Source organism: Wyeomyia smithii, chromosome 1, assembly GCF_029784165.1.
Source record: "Wyeomyia smithii strain HCP4-BCI-WySm-NY-G18 chromosome 1, ASM2978416v1, whole genome shotgun sequence".
Lineage (NCBI taxonomy): Eukaryota > Metazoa > Arthropoda > Insecta > Diptera > Culicidae > Wyeomyia > Wyeomyia smithii.
In genome coordinates, this window is record NC_073694.1 from 205,377,652 (window position 1) to 205,393,151 (window position 15,500).

General features: G+C 36.6%; 1 long non-coding RNA gene across 1 annotated transcript; it reads left to right on the forward strand.

Annotated features, from left to right (window-relative positions):
- Positions 1–4,628: 4,628 nt before the first annotated feature.
- Positions 4,629–6,975, forward strand: LOC129725950 (uncharacterized). Its single transcript, XR_008728219.1, has 3 exons — positions 4,629–5,227; positions 5,299–5,400; positions 5,457–6,975. It is a non-coding gene; the product is annotated as an uncharacterized LOC129725950 (long non-coding RNA).
- The last annotated feature ends 8,525 nt before the right edge of the window (positions 6,976–15,500 follow it).

A 15,500-nucleotide genomic window follows, 5' to 3' on the forward strand; every position in this document is an offset into this window, starting at 1 on the left:
TTCGCGACTTTTTTACGCGATTTTTACTATACCGCGGATTATTTTTACGCAATTTGGAATGTTATTTTTACGCGATATTAAATAAGTTTAGTATGAGTTAATCCAATAAAGTAAAAAATCAATCTTACGGTTCATGACAATAAGATATTCTGTTTTATTATTCTAAATAATGCATATTTTTAATATATTTGCTGTTATTATCGAATAATAAGTAATTTCCTTTGATTCGGGGAGAAGGAACAAAAATACATTAATAATTGTATAACGATACGAGTCAGGGTCGTTGCGATTAACTTCCGATCAAGTTATTGTCATGCTCTTCAATGAATTTTCATTTTATAAGCACTATAAACTCATTTTGTGTGTTTCGTTACCATTTTCATATCATATTTCAAGTTTATATTTACTTACGTGCCGTTTTTTTTACTCGGATCTTTTCATTGAATGGAGATTTTTTACGCGATTTTTCTAAATTCCCCGTCTTTTTTATACGCGGATTTTTTCAACGCGGGACAACCAACCGCGTAAAAAAGACCCCAGTGTACACTTATACGATTTTCTGGTATTTTTTCTTGAAGCTATCTAATTACCTTCAATTTGATCTAAAAACATTGAAAATCGGTCAATTGATTTAAAAGTTATGAAGTTTGGAAATGTATATTTTATGTCGAATGAAATTGTTTTTTTTCTGGTCACCCTGTTTCGGAACTGGCCATCCAAAAAGCTTTAATTGTGCCCAAAAATTGCAGAGATTGAACTTCTTCGAAAATAATCAGATTTTTGTTTTTTGTTGGGTCATTAGGGTGCCCAGTTCTGCAAAAAAAAAAAACGACTTATTTCAATATCCACTAAGGTCGTTTTTATGCGGTTTTTTTGCGCGGGTTTTTTACGCGGATTCCTCAATTTACGCGGTACGTATCCCTCGCGTTGGAAGCGACTTTAGTGTATATTAATTTCAAAAAATCATTTTTTGATCAATTTTAAGGTAATTATTTCTGGTTTTAAGGAAAAATACCGAGGAATCGTATATCTGTACTTTTGGATGCAAAGCTTACAAATTTTTTGTATGTTTGATCATGCTCATAAATAAAATATATATAAAAAATTTTTGACGTAGAACTACGTCTTTATTTAATATACTGGGGAACATTCTGTGAAAATTGAAATAAGCGTGTAACGTTTTTGGTTGGCGAAATGGAAGTTTTTAAATGCTATCACATGGTGAAAATTACGGAAAAGTTTCAAGGTCAAATATCCACATACATTGTTGAGTTTACTGGTTTATTTCCCTAGCGCGGACATCAAAAGGGAAGACGAAATGATTCCACGCGTTCAGTATTGGCTGGCAACGACATCACATTCATCACCCGGAATCAGGCTGGTTCCACTTCTACTCAGAGTTATGCGGATTTGTAGATAAAATCTACGGATATTTGAAAATATCCACGCAAATCTACGGATTCTTCAGTTCGTTATCTCGGGATGAATGTATTTAAAGAAAATTCTTCCAGGATTCGATTCCATTCAAAATATGTGCCTGTTAGTCACAGTAAAATTATGTACTTCTTTTATAACCTATTACTCGAAATTTTACCAAAATGAAAAAAATCCGTAGAATCCTACGGAACCTACGGATTTACTATACTACTATACTATACTACTATACTACTATACTATATAGTTCTGCCATTTCTGCCCGAAAAATAATCCGAAACTAAACGAGACCGGCGCTGGTGACCAATTAAAGATCTGTAAACCGTCGGAAGAGATTATTGCATTGGAAGACTCAGAACCCGTTTGGTTACTGCCGATAGTAAGTCGTGTAAGTATAGTGTATGGTGTATAACGTGTGTGGTGTATAATGTGTATGGTGTATAACGTGTGGTGAATACCGTGTGTGGTGTATAACGTGTGTGTGTGTGAGTGAGTGAGTAGCGTGTGTATAGTATGTGCACAGACAATCAGACGTACCACTCAGTACAAAATTCTATGAAAATTATGGTTTCTACTAACTTGTGCAAGTTCGAAGGGAAAAAGTACATTAGCGCCACCGCTGTGACGGTAATATTCCGCAAAACTGAAACTTATTTTAATTGACCGTTATTTTGATCCAAGAAAATAAATTTCATGGTACCTCTGTTTGTCTGTGGTATGGGTTTGGCAGAATTAAATTTGCCTAAGCCACATACCCTTCAACTTTTAATTTTTTTCCATACGTAGAGTCAAATATGTCCTTCAAAATATAATCAAGAGATATTTTCTATGCTTGCCAAAAGAAAAACGACAAACAAATAAAAAGTGTGTATATTTGTATGAAAAACATTATTAACTTTGAAGAGGAATGAGTGTTATCGGGATTGCAAAATGTTTGTCTTATAAAGGTTTAAAATCGCCCGAAGACAGTTTTGATGACTTCTTCCAATATAAATAGGTTTATCCAAAGAGAGAAAAAAACTTTTTTCTACAAAGTTACTCAAAATTAATGGAGCTACAAGATTGTACGACAATTGTTTTTCTCAATCTACTGAATTAATAAAGTAAGAGTACTAATTTCAATGAAATTTTGGTCACCTTTTTTCCGATAGCATAAAAGTAAGTAACAACTTTGTAGAAGAAGATTTGAATATTGCTATCGAACTCCAGATCCAGATTTCCCTCTACATTCGGTTTCTGGATCATTGTACAGTGTAATGTTCGCTCCTATCTTCGCGGAAGCCTTCAATCTTTCGGTAAGGCTGATTCGATATTTGTTCAGAATATGCAAGTATGATATGGATATAATTTTATTACAAAATGTTCATTTCGACTGAATTGATTCTCCTCAATCAGATAAGATTAGATAAAATATTTGCTGTTTTCGTTCAATTGAAAAAAAATGAAAACATCCCACTTGTAGGTTCGTGTACAAAAAAAAAAAAAATCTAAACAATTGCATTGCATCAATTGCATAAATTAATAATGCTGCAATAATTGAATTATCATGTTTTACCCAAAAGCATGAAATTCAGGCAATTCTGAACGAAAATTAATTTCGGAATCAGAACTCCGCCTCACGAGAATGCTCTATGCGATTTTACTATCTTGGAAGGGAACCTTGTGGAAATGAACTTTTCGGACGCTTCAATTCGGTTTTCTAAATTATAAAACTGAAATCTAAACTTGAATGATCTTAAATCGACACTCAGATGATTTTTATAAAAATTCTAACAAGGTGATTGATGTTCAAATTTGAAAATCTCATGTGAACAAGCAAAGGTTGAGTTTTATGGCTCAATAGTGGGTTTCAAAACATCGGTACAATCTAAAGCAAAGCCTTGGTTCTACATTCCGATTCGGAAATTGACCTTCTGTTTATTTCTACACAGACTTCGCAGCCAACTGTTTAGTGTACAGAACAATTGCGAGCCTAGCGCAACGATCCTACTAACAGTCTCTCCCGAGCCGAGACTTGAACCTCTGACGACTGGGTTGATAGGCCAGCATCGTACTTCGAGACCAACTGGGAGGCGATCGGTGCAATCTATCCTCCACAAATACAGTTCTTGATAACTTAAAAATTCAATGTTTTTAAAATATATTCACTAAAAACCATTTGATGATGGTACAAGTATTTTGAAAGGGAATTATTTAAACTATTCTGAAAAATAACGTCGGAACGTTACTAATTTAGACAAACCAAAAATTCACTTTCTATATCAGATCGCTTTTCCCAGCGAGACTTCAAAGAATTTTTTTATCATTCAGAGCGAAGCTCATGTGCTCTATCGATACCCAAGAGCCAGCTAGATTCACTAGAAGCGTACAACTTTTCCCCACGGGCGCGGGCAACGACGATAAATATCGCAAACGTTTCGCTCTCACTTTATAGCTCACCCAGTAAGGAGAGCAACACAACGGGGCAAAACCCGGATGGTTACACTGTAGGTAATGTTGCAGTGTTTTTTTTCTCGCTTCTATCATTGTTGAATTCTCTGTGTCCCAGTTCATGCGACTGCCAGAAACGTGACCCCGCCGAGTCAGATGGTGGGTTCATGCCGTTCCAAGTTGTTCGAATTACGACAAAACAATTAGTTCAAGTTCCAGGTATTACTAACTGTGTGTTCTATACAGTGCTGCCAAACGTAGCGATTTTACAAGCTTTCCACTAGCAACTGACAAAACGCAGACTCAACACACAAGCACCCTTCAAAATTGATTTTTTACAACATAATTAATTCAAAACGAAATTCTGAATAATTTTACCCCAATCCCAATTTGCAACATTAAAACAACGGTACTTACCTGGAGAGCTGCACCCATCAATCGGCTACCAAACCAGTATCGTTCGTAACGGTGACTTCCAAAACAAAAACTCATATTCAGTTTGTTACATCAAAGTTGAAAGTATTGATTCACCTTTGAGAATAAAGTGAAAGTTTTTCTACCCGCCATTTTATAGCGCTGTAATATCAAAAGACTTGCTACGGTGCAAGCCTCCTAATAAGCAAAAAAAAAAAATCAGGATATTAGCAGTTACACCATCGCAGTAAAAAAATGCTACACATGCGTACAACATTGTTTCAAGTCCTCCGGATACACATTCATTTTTTTAAACTTTAGGAGCTGCAATCTGGTTGCTAACAGTTTTTCATGTGAAAGCCCAAAGTTGAAGTGATAGATCAGGCTCATCCTAGGAGGAAACTGTATTTTTTTTCTAGTGACAATAAAACTCGCAGCCCACAGTAGTTCAACGTGATTTGCAACTTTTGCCCAGCATCGACGGTTGCAGGATTGACCCCAAATTGATTATTCTCACACAAACTGTATCCTTCTGCAGAACAAGAGCCGGCGGTGGTGTTTGATGTGTACAATGTTAGAAGTCAAGAAATCAACTAAATTTGCAGAGCAGTTGTGAGACTTGTCCCTGCTAGATATCCGGATTGGTCTCTCTCCCTCTCCCTGCTTTTTTATCTCTTTCTGGTGTGGAAAGATGTCTTTAGAGGTTCGAAGCTTTCACCATATTATTGCGTCGACTGTATTTGTGTTAGGACTGATTGTAGGGAAAAAGCTCCGAGCGGCATGGCATAACGGTGGTGATGATGATGATGATGATGATGATGGTCTTCATTTTCTCCGTGCGTGTGCGTGCGTCTCGCGGTCGTCCCTCGAAACCCGATACTCGTCGAAACTCTCGGGGAACGACATTCGGTACCGCCATCAGCGTCCCAGGGCTGAGTCATAAATGACTGTATAGCTCTTTTCATCGTGACGCTGCTAGCCGCATTTTTCAAGCATCTTTTTTTTGGTTTTTATTTCCAGCTCGGTAGTGTTTGCTAGAATATCTAACAGAACCGGGTGTATGCAATTCTGCAGCTTGAAGGTCGCCGATTTATGGACGTAATTTGGTGATTTTTTATACCGGTATGTACCTGAAAGAGTATTTTCTGCGAACGTGTTTTACTACTTTTCAATTTTAGGTGTTGGAGGGTTTATTTTTGTTTACATCATTCGCCGAAAAAGTATTTAAAATCCGACCATTGATAATGAGCACTGGAGGGAAACGTAAAAGAAACTAGAAGCGTTGCTTGTTTAAGATACAAATTCTCCTATCTTTTTTGGTTTGTACGATAAAGTGGCGTATTCAACGATGGGTCAATACTGAAGTGTCAATATTTTCGTCGCGTTGTTCTCGATATTTTAGCCAGAATTGAGTCACCTTCATGTTGACCAGAAAGCTATTAATTTCAGTGGTCTGTCATATTTTTGGTATAATATAACATTAGTGAAATCACTATGACCAATCATATCATTCGAGTTAGTTACAGCATTCACTCTCATTTCAATAATCTTTGTTGCATCACGATTCGCTGGAATAAACCTTGTTCCAATTAGCGTAACGCTAATTAACGATTGGTAGTTTGCGCTGTCGCTACAAACTAACAAACTGTTGAAAACTTACAAGTTTCTAGTCCATGTGGATAGGTATGATATTGATTTTGTAATATTATTACAAAATGAAATGATTTTTGTGGCAATCCTCCATAACTTATATATCTGATAGTCACATCTGCAGCAAAATTCCGCTTTTAAATTGGAAACAGATAATAAAACAGGATCTTTCTCGATCCCGAAGTGGCTCTACTATAGTGATTTGCGTTTTGAGTTAATTGACAACCTGCTAATCATCCTTCTATGATTGTTTTGTCACGCTTTTTAGTATTTCACAATATCACGAAGTTGAAGAACAAACTCGGTCACTTGTGCTAAGTGAAATCCGCTGAAAGCTCTCGGAACAAGCACAATGAAGATATATGTTTTTTAATAAATGTTAGTTGGCTTAGAACAATAAATCAAAATATCCGAAAACTGTGATTAAATTCACCTTTAAATTCAATCCCAAAACGGTCACTGGTTTCATCAACCATGGCTTCCAACCACCTAGTTCAATTCCATCAGTGAGTTCGAGCATCTTGTAATTTGTGTACAGCAATCGGGACCGGTCAAAAAAGATAAACATTACTGTCGCAGTGGCACTGCTGCCCAATGTCCTTTAAAGGTTATGTGCTTAACACTTACAGTACTGATCCTTCCAGAGCCGAAAAATTAATGTTCTTTTTCCTGCCATTCCACAAGATGTCAACCGATTTTGATCCAACTCATTTTAAAAGATACGAATTAATCAAAGTTTCTGGGACTGTAGGGGACATTTCGAAAGTTTTCGTTGTTCCGGAATTATTCAGAGGAACCGTGGGGTAAGTAACCTTCCAGTGACGCAAGCTAGATCGAAAACGGTACCGAAACTTGGTTTGCGACATATCAGACTTTAAGTTTTTGCGAAATAATACTTTTGGTATTTGGCCACATGGACGTAAAATGGCTACTCCTGGTCGTGTTTCGGCAATCGGATGCCTTGGTGAATCTGTTTACCGTACTTACACTGGTTCTGGAACCTGGCTTTCGTCATATCACACTGTATGTTTTGGCGAATGGCAGGAGAAAGAATTTTTTTTTCGGTTCTGGGGGGTCAGTACGGTAAATTTTAAGCGCACAAAGGTAAGCTTTTGTTGGTCCTGACACCCGATTGTTCGTTACCTAATATTGTCTTTCTCCGACAGAGAATTTGACTTGTAAAAAAATTCAATGCTGTTCACTAGAAAAAACTGTTATTAAAAACAGTAATTACGTCAAACTTGTTAATCATTATACATTTCATGCAATGTACGGATCGTATACAACTATGTCAGACGGCGAGGTTTCGAAACGGCCGTACACATCTCACCTGTATCAGTAAATGAAGCAGCGATTAGTTGTCCACTAAATACTACAAAGGTATGATATATTACCGAAACAGTTTAGACTATTTTCATAGTACATTAAGGATGTTACGGATATCCGCATCCGCATGAAAATTGACATCCGCATTCGCATCTGATTCCGTATCATACCATATTAAAAAAAAATATCGCTTCATTAAATTTTGTAGAAAAATTTTCCTTGGTGTATTTACTGCTCGCTTAAATAACTTTTGCACTGGGGAGAGACATGGTCATGTGGAATAAGCAAAATAAACACAAGGGATGCTACGGATATCTGCATCCGCATCCGCGAAAGCGGAGCTTTAGCATGAAAATTGACTTCAGCATCTACATCTGCATCCGTAATCACATATCCGCATCCGTATCCGCATCTGCAGATGTCTGAAAAATTACATCCGTAACAACCCTGGACTACATACATAAATTTTCATGTCACATTCATATCGCATTAAATCATGAGCAAATTATGTTTATCGAGACAATCTACGTGTCTAGTCTACAATAAATAAAATAATAGCCAACTAATTTGACGTAAATTTAATCAAATATATCATTATGTCTAATCACAGAATTCGTACCATGATTGGAACAAAATATATATCATAATCAGAACATTTTATTTCAGGTTCATTTGAATTCGGGCATTCTTAGGTAGACAATTTTATTGTCTAAAACTGTTCTTAGTATTCCAAAATGAGCACTATCAAGAAAAATCAGTTTTTCTAACAAAATCTTTTCCATGAATGTTAGAACCTATATGAAATCCATCATTCTATCAAGCACAGGCAAAGTGAAGCGGTGAAGTCTCAGAAGTAAGCTGTTCCGATTATGATCAATTCAATTCCAACTATGAAGCAATAAAAAAAATTAAATGCTATGGAAGCCTTTTACGGAAAAATATACTGCAATCTTTGAATATTTGATTCCACTATCGTTGCTTACAAACAAGGCATGAAAGTGAGGAAAAATTTTGTTCGAAAATGAATCACTTTTTCAAACTTCTTTTCTAATAGTAATACTCGAACAATCTCAATGAAACTTTCTGAACAGCATCCGGAGTAGTTGCTTGATATTTTTGTTTTATTTGTTAAATACTTCACGATACTTCACGGGCATTACTCAGAGATTAATTAATCCAATAACCTACCAAAAAAATTGATTCGTCGTTCAATCCGGCTATAACGGGATTCGTCCAGCAGCCAATCAAAGTTTTTCGATCATTATCGAACCTTTTTTTCATATCAATCACTCAACAATACCACTTACTACACTAAGAATATATCAACCTTTAAAGTACAAAGATTGGACTCGAAAAAATGAGACCCACAAAAATAATCACTAAAAATTCAGTTTGAATCGGATACTTCTTAAATTTTCAGAGATTAAATAACAATACATTGGCTAAGTTTTAGCATAACTCATTGATTGAATTTCCTCCCCCAAGCTAAATGCTCGTAAATTTCTCTTGACACTGCTTAGATCCTTTGTCCATCTTTTTAGTTATGTCTCATAATTTTTCTTCAAAGCTTCATCAATTTTCAATTTTTTTTTCGTTTTCTTCTTTATCACCCAAAACTTTCCGATCGTACGAAGTTCTGGTGAATTTGGCTACTTTCGGGGCTTGGCGTAATGGCACGAAGCTCGATCCAGCCGGAACAGCGTGGAACCATGGTAGAAGCAGAAGAAGAACAGTAAGAAAGTTTGTCGGTCCATCTGTGCGACTGACCCGGATTATCGATCACCGCGCCCAAGATTTGCTGGCGTACCTCTTTTTGTTTCGAATGCATCTCGGAAACTACTTGGCAGATCGCGATAAATTTTTTTACACATAAACATAACACTCTAAACTAGTATTACCCAAAAATTCATTAAATTCTACCCACGCGATAAGAAGTTACACTCAAAGTCGCATTTTTCCGAGTCTAATCTTTACTTCTCAAATCTCCAAAACTAGCTTTAAATTGTGAAAAAATATGTTAAGACCGACACCTTAAGGAATTTCCCCATTATAAAAACGAAAGCAAAACAACCAACGATTACTATACCGCAAGAGATTCTACATAGTTCAATCAATATCTGAGATATAAAAAAACGACTATTTTTTACTCAGGTGGGTTCAAACCGGCCACCAGTGGGGTAAAACCGACATGTTGCTTGTCTACTTCCAATTTTTTTTGACGTTTCTGGTGGTGCAGTAGCAAAGGCTGTTTTAAAATGATCGAAAAATACAAAATAAAAAAATTCAAAATGATACTAAGTAAAGTGTTAATTAAATAGAAATCCGGTTTTATCTCCTTGACCGGTTATCCCAATTTCCAACGAGGTCAATATAAGCAATGAAGGGAACAGCCCCTCTTTTACTATAAGAGACGAGGTCTACGATATCACTCTCTGCAGTGCAAGCATTGCCGGGAAAGTCAAAAAAATGGCATGTCTAACGAATCAAGCTTGTCAGATCACCGATCTTTGACATCGAAGTTAATCCTTCAAAAAGCGAAAAATTCAGGAGCCCAAAAAAACTAACTGGTCCTCATCCAGGGAACACTAAGTCAACTCGCCTGGTGAAGTGAAACGCTCAATAACCTCGGCCGTGAGGCCAGGCGCTTGTTCAACAGAACTAAAAGCAGATCAAACTGGAATGAATACAAAGCGTCACTTACCAAGTACAACGCTGAGTTGCGCAAGGTTAAAAAATGTAGGATCAAGTTCTGCGATGGGCATCCAAATGGTGCCCGAAGCCGCACGACTTCAGAAAGCGAGGTCCATAGACCACACCAAAACGGTCTAGGGCAGTTACACCGTCACACCTAGGAAATCACTGCATCTACAACTGAACAACCAACGTCTGCGCAACAGACTTGCTTTTCCGCGCAAGCTTCTCCCCGGGCTATATTCAAGTTAGCACACCTGAAGGTTATGGAGAAAACTGCAGATAGCCATATCCGCAATGGGTTCCTCAAGGACTCGTCACTACATAAAGATTAACACGCTTACAAACTTGGTAAATCGAAGGGAACTGTTCTTCATGGCATAGTCATTCTTAACGTAAAGTCGCTGAAGTATCAAGAGACGGCGCTCTGCGCTTTTCTTGATATTGGAGGCGCTATTGACAATATATCCTATGCTTCGATCAATACAGCTCTCCTGAAGAGAAGAGTTGATAACACTACAATGAGCTTGATTCAGAATGTGCTCTCGAGCAGAGAAATCACAGCTACATTGAGAGATGCTTTAATCCCCGTCTTAGCGATAAGGAGCGCAGGTGGTCGATTATTGACATCTTTTCGGGCAGCCAAGCTGCAATAGGCGTCGTACAGAAATTACGTAACGCATGAAGGGGGGGGGAGGTGGGTTTTGTCTGCGTTACTTGTTGTTACATAGGGGGAAGGGGGGTAGTAGGGACAGTTACCGAACTACGATGTTGGCTCGAAATTGAAAATGTTCAGGGGGGTCAGGTTGTTCAGCGTTATGTAATTTGACGGAGGAAGTCATATCGAACGTTACTTATCGTTACATAGGGGGGGGGAGGGGGTCTGAAATCTAGATTTTTAGCGTTACGTAATTTGTGTACGACGCCCTATTGGCATTTGAAATGTGCGTCCAAATTTGTTCGGGAGTGCAGCGCAGCACTACGGGAGTTATCCTGGCAGAAACAAGTTCTATTGTAGTGGGTACCTGGACCAGGGATGTTACGGGTGAGATTTTTTTAGCCATCTGCAGATGCGGATGCGGATGCAAGTATGTGATTACGGATGCAATGTGAACCGGATGTCAACATCTCTGACCTGGACACTGTAGTATCGAGGGCATTGAACATATTGACTACCTATCAAGACAAAGATCAGCACAGTAATTCGTTGGCCCTGAACCATTTCTGTGTACCTCCGAATCCGCCGTCAAGCGCAATCTTAAAACATGGGAAACGCTAGAAATAGCTAACCGATGGAATAATACACAAAAGTCTCTACACAAAAGTTTTTTTTTTAAGGGGGGATTTGTTAGTAGCTTAAGTATTTATGATAAATATTAGTAAATAATGAGTATGTGTGTCCAATCACAAATGGTGACTTCTCAACACTGTTAGAAATTTGTAATTTTAATTGTTAGGATTTGTTTGCTTTCGCAATTAGGACTTAACATTCGTAGGGATTTAAACCTACTTGTTAGAAAATTTGCTAACTTATTGGCTATAAAGAGAGCTTATCGTAGCAATTGAGGATTGCAACGATTTTTGTCGAAAATTGTTAATAATTTTATTTGACATAGCTTCTAATGGTTCAACACCAGTAAGTCTATGTAATTCGAGTGTACCAAACCAAGGAGGACGCTTCAAAATCATTTTAAGAATTTTATTCTGAATCCTTTGGAGCGTTTTCTTCCTTGTTGAACAGCAACTTGACCAGATCGGTACAGCATAAAGCATTGCTGGTCTAAAAATTTGTTTGTAAATCAAAAGTTTGTTCTTTAAACAAAGTTTAGAATTCCTGTTAATGAGAGGATAAAAACATCTCGTATATTTGATGCACTTGGCTTGTATTGTGCTCTTTGAAAATAAGTTTTTTATCATAAATTAGTCCCAAGTACTTAACCTTGTCGGACCAACTTAAAATAACCCCATTCATCTTGACAACGTGATTATTGTTTGGCTTGAGGAAAGAAGCCCTAGGCTTATGCGGAAAAATTATCATTTGAGTTTTAGAAGCATTGGGAGAGATTTTCCACTTTTGCAAGTAGGAAGAAAAAATATCTAAACTTTTCTGCAATCGACTGCATATGACACGAAGACTTTTTCCTTTTACGGAAATGCTTGTGTCATCGCAGAACAATGACTTTGTGCATCCTGGAGGCAAATCAGGAAGATCTGAAGTGAATATGTTGTACAGGACTGGACCCAAGACTGAACCTTGAGGTACACCTGCTCTGACAGGATATCTATCAGATTTTGAATTCTGATAGACAACCTGCAGAGTTCGATCAGTAAGATAATTTTTTAAAATTTTGATTAGGAAAATTGGAAAATTAAAAGTTTGCAATTTCGCAATCAAACCTTTATGCCAAACACTGTCGAATGCTTTTTCTATGTCTAAAAGAGCAGCTCCAGTGGAATAACCTTCAGATTTGTTAGCTCGTATCATATTAGTAACTCTGAGCAATTGATGAGTTGTGGAATGCCCATGGCGAAATCCGAACTGTTCATTTGCAAAAATTGAATTTTCATTGATGTGTGACATCATTCTGTTAAGAATAATTCTCTCAAACAGTTTACTTATTGAAGAAAGCAAACTGATTGGTCGATAACTTGAAACTTCAGCTGGGTTCTTATCCGGTTTTAAAATGGGAGTAATTTTTGCATTTTTCCATAATTTGGGAAAATATGCAATTTTGAAGCAGCAATTGAAAATTTTCACTAAATATTCCATTGTGCTCTCAGGGAGATGTTTGATTAGTATATTAAAGATTCCATCGTCACCAGGTGCTTTCATATTTTTGAAATTTTTAATAATTGATTTAATCTCATTCAAGTTAGTTTCAATTATTTCTGCAGGTAAAAAATTCTGGGAAGAAATTAAATCAAATTTACGTGTGACTTCATTTTCAATTGGACTCACAAAATTCAAATTTGAGTTATGAACACTCTCAAACTGCTGAGCAAGTCTTTGAGCCTTTTGTTTTTCATTGGATACAAGAAAACGTTCACCATCTTTTAAAACTGGAATAGGCTTTGAAGGTTTCTTTAGAATCTTCGACAGTTTCCAAAATGGTTTTGAATATGGTTTCAATTTTTCAACTTTAGTCTCAAAATTTTGATTTCTCAGAAGAGTAAAGCTATGTTTAATCTCTTTCTGTAAATCTTTATAAATAGTTTTAAAAACAGGGTCACGAGAACGTTGATATTGACGTCTGCGGACATTTTTCAAACGAATTAGAAGTTGAAGATTTTCGTCAATTATTGATGAATCAAATTTCACTTGAGCTTTTGGAACAGAATAATTCCTGGCATCAACAATTGCACATTTTAATGCTTCCAAAGCGGAATCAATATTCATTTCGTTTTGCAAATCAAGCTCATTATTTAATTTCTCTCAATATGAGTTTTATATCTTTCCCAATTAGCCTTGTTATAATTAAAAACAGAGCTCATAGGGTTTAAAACTGATTCATGTGATAAAGAAAAAGTTATTGGAAGATGGTCAGATTCAAAGTCAGCATGTGTGATCAAATCACTACATACATGACTTTGATCTGTCAGCACCAAATCAATTGTTGAAGGTCTTACAGAAGAAAAGCATGTAGGACTATTCGGAGATAAAATAGAATAGTATCCTGAAGAACAATCATTGAATAAAATTTTGCCATTGGAATTACTTTGAGAATTATTCCATGAACGATGTTTAGCGTTAAAATCGCCGATTATGAAAAATTTCGAACAATTTCTGGTGAGTTTTTGTAAATCACCTTAAAAATAATTTTTGAGCTCGCGTCTGCATTGAAATGGTAAATATGCTGCGGCAATAAATAAATTCCCAAGCTCAGTTTGAACTTCAATTCCCAAAGTTTCAATAACTTTCGTCTCAAGATGGGGAAGAGCACGATGTTTGATTTGGCGATGAATAACAATTGCAACTCCACCGCCGGAACCCTGAATCCTATCATATCTATGAACCACGTAATTGGGATCATATTTTAATTTTATGTTAGGTTTCAAAAATGTTTCAGTAATAATTGCAATATGCACATTACTTACTGTTAAAAAGTTAAAAAGCTCATTCTCATTGGCCTTCAATGAGCGAGCATTCCAATTTAATATTTTAATTGTTTTATTTAAAATCATTGCTAAATTTTAAATTAGAAACAATTTTAATAGTATAATTTGTGCCTATTTGAATGGCTTCAAACATTGATTTTGCCTGCAACATGGCGTTCATAAGATCGAACATTGCCTGTTGCAAAAAAGAACGTTTACCTGCCGTAATAGGCCCCAGGCAGTTGACATTAGAAAAAATATTTTCGGCAGCAATATTAGCTGGAGTAATAGGTGTACAATTATTTTCTAGCGTGTTTTGCTTACCCATATTAACGGTCATTTTCGAGCTACCAACACTAGGCGGTATAATGTTTGAACTACCTGTAACCTGTGCATAAGTTAAACGGGTATGCAAAGGAGTAGGTAAACTATGCGTCACTGGTACGCTTGGAGAATTTTGTTTTGAAGTTGGTTTTAATTGAGAAATTGAATTTTGTTTACCTTGCCTTGCCTTAACAATTGCTAAACGGACTGGGCATTGATAAAAATTTGACATATGGTTGCCGTTACAATTCGCACAGCGAAAATTTTTACTCTCTTTCACAGGACATGTGTCCTTTTTGTGAGAAGAGTCTCCACAATTAAGACATTTTTGGTCCATGTTACAGAATTTGGAACCATGGCCATAACGTTGGCAAGTACGGCATTGGGTGATATGCTGTTCACCTCCGCCATACTTCCTATAAATTTCCCACTTTACACGCACATTATACAAAGCATGTGCTTTTTCAAAAAATTTTAAGTTGTTAACCTCATTGCGGTTAAAATGAATTAAATAATTAACAAGGGAAATTCCAGTTCTCTGACTGTTTTCGCCTCGTGATTTTTGTTTCATTAGAATTACTTGGGTAGGGGCTATGCCAAGTAATTCTGTTAAAGTAAGTTTGATCTCATCAACGGTTTGATCGTTGGTGAGACCTTTCAAGACAACCTTGAACGGCTTGGCGTTCTTGGTGTCATATGTAAAAAATTTGTACATCTTGTCAGTTAAATACTGAACAAGACGATCACGACCCTTTACTGAGTCGGCTAATAAGCGGCATTCACCTCTACGGCCAATTTGATAGGTAACTTTAACGTCAGAAACAAACGTTGAAAGTTCCTTTTTGAATATATTAAATTCAGAAGAAATAGTTACCACAGTAGGTGGAACTTTCTCCTTTTTTAAAGATTTTATATTTTGTATAGTTTCATTATTGGTAACTTCCATTTCACCAGCTTCTTGCTCAGGCAAAATATCAAAAGGATTGTCACTACAGGACACTCGATGTGTCAGAAAGAGATGCCTCTCTTTTCCTCCCCGCAGCGATGCGAGGTTTCTTTTTCCGTCCAGCCATTTCAGGTGATACGAAAAAAGTTAAAACAAATGTTAAATTCAAAAGTAGGTAGTCTTGAGAAAG